The sequence below is a fragment of the Saccopteryx leptura genome, chromosome 1 (assembly GCF_036850995.1).
Source record: "Saccopteryx leptura isolate mSacLep1 chromosome 1, mSacLep1_pri_phased_curated, whole genome shotgun sequence".
In the NCBI taxonomy this organism is placed as follows: Eukaryota; Metazoa; Chordata; class Mammalia; order Chiroptera; family Emballonuridae; genus Saccopteryx; species Saccopteryx leptura.
Window position 1 is genome coordinate 256,093,203 of NC_089503.1, and position 7,356 is coordinate 256,100,558.

The window sequence follows — 7,356 nt, forward strand, 5'->3', positions numbered from 1 at the left end:
ACGAAAAACTGATGATTGATGCTTCTCATCTCTCTCTGTTCCTGTCTGTCTGTCCCTCTCTATCCCTCTCTCTGACTCTCTTTCTGTCCCTGTAAAAAACACACACACACACACACACACACACACACACAAAAAAAAAAACGGAAACACATTCACTGACATCCTGTTGGCCAAAGCAAGTCATATAATCAAGCCCAAAGTCAATGTGGTGGGGAAATACACTATACCGACAGAGCAAGGGCATTGTAGTCACATGTAAGGGGTGTCGATACACTGCATTTCTAGAAATGCAATCTCATTTATCATACCTGTGGTGGTTAGGTTATGGGAAGGAGGAAAGTCCTTATCCAATGGGCAGCATATCTGAGAAATAGTTTAAGTTCTGATGACATCTTTGGTATCAATAGTACTAGATCAAGCCATACTTGAAGCTGCATTCATCCTTAGACTTCCCAGATTCACCAACTGATACATCTCCTGCCACTTCCCATGCTGGCTAAGCTATTTGAATCAGAATTCTGTCACTTATAACCACATGATTCCCAATACGCACTTTTCCTCACACTAAATTAGAATGCTAATTTCTTCTCATCAACAACAGCACTGGGTGTTAATATTTGAGTTTTTGCCCATTTTCCAGGTGAAGAATGGTACTCTGTTTAAACTCCACTTATGTAGCAGCCATAATGAGTCTTTTTCATATACTTACTGGCCATTTGTTTTTCTCTTTTGTGAACTGAATTTGGCTTTCTTTTAGAATGTGCTGATTTTTCCAATTGTAGTCAGGTTTGCATCAGGGAAACATTTCCCAGTGTTTTGGGTACTGAAATGGCTTTTGCTGTTAATTATAATATCCCTCCAGGCTGAAACTGTTTCTACCTTCTCATAGTCAATGTTTCCTATTGAAATGAGCATAGGATGACTTGTGTTAGGTTTCCCAAGCAGACTTGATAAATGTTATCTTGTGTTAGAGAGCTAGAGTGAGAAAAGACAGAGGGTGATACAGTGGTCACAAAATGCCCAGGAAGTGGCATCATATTTTATAATTTCATGGTGACTGCTCTTTGGAAGTTCGACAGTTTCCTTGGAGACATCCAATGCTTGAAAGAGAATTTGCCTATAAAAAAAACAACACATGAGTATATAAACCCAACTAATTTCCAGGAGAGGAAAACAGTACAGAAAGGGGAACATTTTTTTTAAAATAAGTTTTTATTGTCATTTAGAGATCTGAGACTAGCATTTTGGAATCTGGATGCTTATCTCCTAACTCTGAGAAGAGGAAGGGGAGTGGAGTGGTTGATATCCTTGCTCCTCACATTGTGATCTGTGGCTTAGCAGCATCAGCATCACAAGAAGTTCAGAATCTCAGCCTCTGTCCTGGATTTATTGAATTAGAACCTTTTGCATGGACTTTGGTGTAGGATAAACCTGGCTTCTAATTCTGTTTGTTACTTGTTGGTTTTAGGACCTTGGGAAAATTATTTAACCTTCTCTGAGTCTCAGTTTGGGAGGATGAAATGAACAGGGCTATTGTATTAGACAGGGTAAAGGTTAAGATGCTATAACAAAAAAGACCCTTCAATACAGTGGCTTATGGAGCACAGATGTGTTTCTCTCTCTCTTTTTAAAAATTAAAAATTTTTAAAATTGATTTTAGAGAGAGAGGAAGGTAAAGAGAGAGAGAGAGAAACATTGAGTTATTGTTCCGTTTATTTATGCATATATTGGTTGATTTTTGTATTTATCCTGACTGGGGATTGAACCTACAATCTTAGTGTAATGAGACAATGCTCTAACCAACTGAGCTATACAGCCAGGGCCAACGAATATTTCTCTTTTATGTAACAGTCTTTCATGAGCCATTCATGTTGGCAAGACAGAGCTGCTCTACATGTCATTTGGAAATCCTGCTTCTTCAAATCTTGTTGCTCTGTCATTCCATAGGCCCTGGTCGGCGAACTGCAGCTTGCAAGACACATGCGGCTCTTTGGCCCCTGGAGTGTGGCTTTTCCACAAAATACCACGTGCAGGAGCTACCTCGATAAGGAATATACCTACCTATATAGTTTAAGTTTAAAAAATTTGGCTATCAAAAAAATTTTCAATCGTTGTACTGTTGATATTTGGCTCTGTTGACTAATGATTTTGCCGACTACTGCTTAGGGCATTATCCTCATCTAATAGATAGAGACTGGGTCCCAGGAACATCTATATTCCACTTCTTGAGCAAGTCACTCATCATGTTGGGTCATATTTCATTGGCAAGACCTTATTCATCTGGCTACAACCAGGAGAGGCTGTGAAACGTATCCTCCTACTGGGCATCCCCATGACTACTCTTCTCTGAAGCTGTATCAGAGAGGCTCTCCACTGCGTCTGCCTTGGTGAATTTCAGCCTGTATTATACAGCACGTTTACTGTGATATTTCTCAGTCCAGAAACACTTGCAGCCTCTGATCCTGCCACACGCTTGTGATACATCACCAGTGGTGATATACTGCTGCCTTTGCCATTTGACCAAGCCAGTTATTCAGTGCTTTTTAATTACCTGGTCAGGAAGTAGATGGATAGTTCGGCAGTCACCATGGGATTTAACAGCAGAAGTGTATTTAGACTATTTCCCCATGGGTGAGCAGCTGATTAGCTACATTTGCTATGTACCTAACAGCTGCTATTAGCCTTTACTAATCTTAATTCCCAAAGTAACTTGGTAGCAGAAAAACATTTCTCCCATTTTTCTCTGCCAAAGTTCCCAGAGGATTTTGCTCTCAGCATCTGTGTGTTAGAGACCAGAAAGGTCTCTGGATCCTGCAGATTTCTAGCCAGAGGGGTTAGTAATAGGGCCTATATTGGGCTGAAAGATTAAACTCTGAGATTGAAATTGCTCTGACTCCATCCCAGGGGTAAATAAATTGTGTTCTCTCAAAACATTTGCCCTCAGAGATGAGCCAGGGAAGAGGGTTTCCCCCTCATATGCAATAACAGTTTACCTTCTTTGTTCTAAATTAGAAATCAGTTGCTACCTAGCTGCAAGTGAGGCTAGGAAATATCTAACTGAACCACTATGTTCCTGGCTACCATTCTATTACTTTGGAAGAAAAGAGAAATGGATTTGGGACAAAGGATGTGATCCAGAGAGCTAGTCGGTCTGAAGAGGTGGGAACAAGAGTGGTGCTAGCAGTGACTGACACTGGTCAATGCATTAGTGTCCAAGGGCAGCTGTAAAAAAGTACAACACAGTGAGTGGCTTAAAATGTTACCAGCATTGGGGTTCTTGGGTTCCCCAAGATAGAAATCAAGAGGAGCCACCAGAGAAATTTCTGGACAGATTTTATTAAGCTTATGCTTGAGCACAAGGGAGACAGTCCCAAGAGAAACAAGGGTTTGGGCTGCTCCCAGAATGGCTTGAGGGAGAGGCTTTTATTGGTGAGGGATGGGAGGGCTCATGCAAACTTTGGGTGAAGAGCAGAATTTTCCACCTGGAGGTTGGAGAAACAAGTGGTTACAAGGAAGATAAAATTCTGCATTTTCTGAGCAGGGAGTTTGTGTGTTTGTGGGGGGTGACGTTCTTGTGGTGGGCTTATCTGGTGTTTCTTCTGGCCATTTGGGTCCTTAGGATTCTAGACCTGGTCCCTCTGTTGTATTAAAAACAACAAAGTTTATTCCCTCATGCCGGGGTCCAGCCCCGGGGGGGTTCCAGGGGTCCCACAGGAGGAGATGGCGTCGGCGAAAATCGAGTGAGAGAGCCGAATTCTTTTCTTTCTCTTTATTCTCTAGTTAGCATTTACTGCCAGGCATCTCTCCCAAATGCTAGTACAGCTCCTTTTTTATACACACACACCAAGTTACAATTACATGGTATTAATCATTGCTTCTGTTTCACTATGTTTACATGTTTCCAGATAACAGTTAATTTATATCTATAAACTACAAATCAGGTGGCAAATCATTCAAAGTACAATTAAAAAATAACTTGAATAGCAATAACATCGGTAAAAGCTTTTAAAGGATTAGTACTAACTAATAACTCAACTTTACTGTTGTTGTGAGTCAAGGGGCAGAGAGAGATTAACAGACAAAATCATTAGGGAGTAGCAAAGGACCACCGCTTGCTCAGGCAAATGGCCTTGAGTTTATGCAGTGTCCTGACTTTTCTCACAAGATAACAAAAGGCTTGCCCATTAAGAAATTGACATAACATTAAGAGTAACTTTTACTTAAAGATATATAGAGTGCACTCGCAAGATAGCTTAGTAGCAACATAATTTCAGAAGACATTAATTGCTATTGCTTCTATGGATGCCCCCCCATACCTCTCATTATCAGAAGAAAGAATTTTTGGGGAGGTATACAAACCTCATGAGAGTGTCTCACTGAGAAAGCCCAGCAACTGCCTTCAGTCATAAAACAATTCTCTTAGCAAAACATTCTTTTCTTGCTGACTGCATTCCCATCCCAGGCCACGCAACGGGCCATTCCATAACACCTTACCTAAGATTCTATTGTCTAGTTAAACTTTATTTATTTACTATATTCACACACTAGTTAAGTTCTAACTATATTCTTCTTAGAGTGTACCACTATCTGCAGATCAAATAAGCAAGAAAAAAGGAAAGTTTCTCTACTTTATCACATGAAAAGGCTAGGGAGGAAAAATGATGAATTAAGTGAAGGCCGAAAGGTGCTCTGCACAGCCACTGCCTTCTACCCATACACAAGTCACAATCTATTCTTTCTAACATGATTAGTAAGAAGAAATTCTCCTACAAACTTAACCCTTTACGAGGGATATCATAGCCAGCCTCTTATGTTTACGAGCCCAGTTCAAGGGGCTTATAGGCTTTTCTGTGGAACTTACACCTTCTGTCTCATTTCCAAAGAAATTACTACAAATCTACAGGGAAAGTACGGTACTATTATCCCTGTGCCACAAATAATAGCACACACCCAGAAAAAAGGGGGGATATAAGGCCAGATTAATTCAAAAAGTCAAAGGGGGAAGTATCGTTGTGCCTATTCTTTTGCGGTGACTTTGTCACCCCGCAGCCATTGGTCTTCACTGCAGTGACTTTGTCACCCCGCAGCCATTGGTCTTCTCTGCTGTGACTTTGTCAATCAGCAGTTTTTGATCTTCTTCTGCTGTGACCTTGTCAGCCAGCAGTTGTGGGTCTTCTCCTGCTGTGACCTTGTCAGCCAGCAATTGTGGGTCTTCTGCTGCTGTGACCTTGTCAGCCAGCAGTCGTTGATCGGCTCCCGACACCCTCACAGTTCTGAAGGCTAGAAGTCTGAAATCCAGATGTTGGCAGAGCCATGCTTCCTCTAAACCTGTCGGGGAGAATCCTTTTCACTTTTTCTTATCTTCTGGTGGTTTGGCTGCAGTCTACCTTGTCTTGCAGCTGTAAGACTTTAATCTCTGCCTTGTTGTCACATGATATTCTCCCCTATGTCTCTGTGTCTCTCCTTTCCTTAAAAGGACAGCATCATATTGGATTAAGCAGGGGTCGTCAAACTTTTTATAAAAACCACCCACTTTTGCAGTGCTGGTCAACCTGGTCCCTACCGCCTACTAGTGGGCTTTTAGCCTTCATGGTGGGCGATAGCAGAGCAATCAAACGGTGCCACAATTGGCCCACCATGAAAGCTGGAACGCCCACTAGTGGGCGGTTGAAACCAGGTTGACCAGCACTGCAAAAGTGGGCGGTTTTTATAAAAAGTTTGACGACCCCTGGATTAAGGGCTATCTCTACTACAGAATGACCTCATCGCCTGACCTGTGGTGGCACAGTGGGTAAAAGCATCGACCTGGAACACTGAGGTTGCTGGTTCAAAACCCTGGGCTTCCCTGGTCAAGGCACATATGGGAGTTGATCCTTTCTGCTCCTCCCTCCCTCCTCTCTTTGTCTCTCTCTCTCTCTAAAATGAATAAATAAAATCTAAAAAAAAAAAAAAAAGAATGACCTCATCTTAACTTGTATGACCTAGCAAACTCATATTCTAAGATACTGGAGGTTAGGACGATATATATATATATATATATATATCTTTATTATATTTGGCTTAAGTGTCTGTTTGTTGCCGATAGCTTATTGCTTGCGTAACTGTACTAGCCAATGGGGTGAAGTTGCCACGGCTGAATGCAAATTGAGCGGGTCAGGGGGAAGGTGAACATTTGTTTGCACTGGCAATCATCTGTTTTACAATACATAAAAACTACGTCTTAACGTAATTTCTTTTAAGAATGCCTCCTAGAAAATACAGTACTGAAGAGGAGAGAAAAGGAGCTAAAGCTGCACAAAAACGGCTTTCTCGACAAAAAGAAACCACTGAGCAGAGAAAGACAAGGCTTGCTTCAGTCGCAGAGCAAATGCGTCTTTCTTGGAAAAATTCATATTCTTCGGTCATTTCATATGACCGCCGGGCTTTCTAGTATACACACACACACACACACACACACACACACACACACACACACATATCTTTTTGGAAGGATAAAATTCAACTCATTACCGCCAGTAACCAAGAGTCATCAGCTCTAAAAAAATTTTTTTTGTTCCCAAAACAATTAGGAAGGAATCAAGACTCTACATATTCCCACTCTCAGAGAACAACTGGGTGGTAAACATGGAGTGCCAACCTAAATGCATCCTAAAAGTTGGGAAATTGTGGGTACCTCTACTTTAGCAATGTGAATACAGATGATTCCTATAAGGTTGGCTGAAGAAGGACACCTGAATTCAGGCAAGAAAAATTTATTAGGAGGTCATCTGCCGGGCTGACTCCTAAGGTGGAGGTCAGCAACTGGTTCTCTAACAGGTAGGGTTAAGTAGGGGACTTGAGGGTGGGGGCTGGTAGTCCATATGGGGGACCTTCCACACCCGGGTTAGTCACCCAGATGCCTGGGGGAAGGTGATTTGGAATGTCTAGTTTGTCAATGTCCCTTCGTCCACTTAAAGGAAGAGGGGGTCATGGCCCCTGCCTGCAACCCTATCGTTTCCTGTTTTCACACATGACTTACAGTCTACTTACTGAAAAATTAGAGACCAAAAATACTCTGATGCAAATGAGTGTTATTAGACACTGTAGGCTTTGCCAAACACCCCACAACAAATTAAATTGGTAGCAATAAGCTAAACCCACAGTAATTTACGATTAGCTAAGCAAAAAAGAACAGCATTTGAAAACTACAGCCAACTCAAGATAACACAAAGACAAAATATTCCTTCATGAAATTATGAAAATTCCTACTATTGGCATGCATGTGTATGTGATGCTGTGAAGTATTATTTGGCAGTCAGACTTCTGGGTGGAATACCAAATTAGAGTGCTCAATAAGCTATGGTAATTTTCTATTTT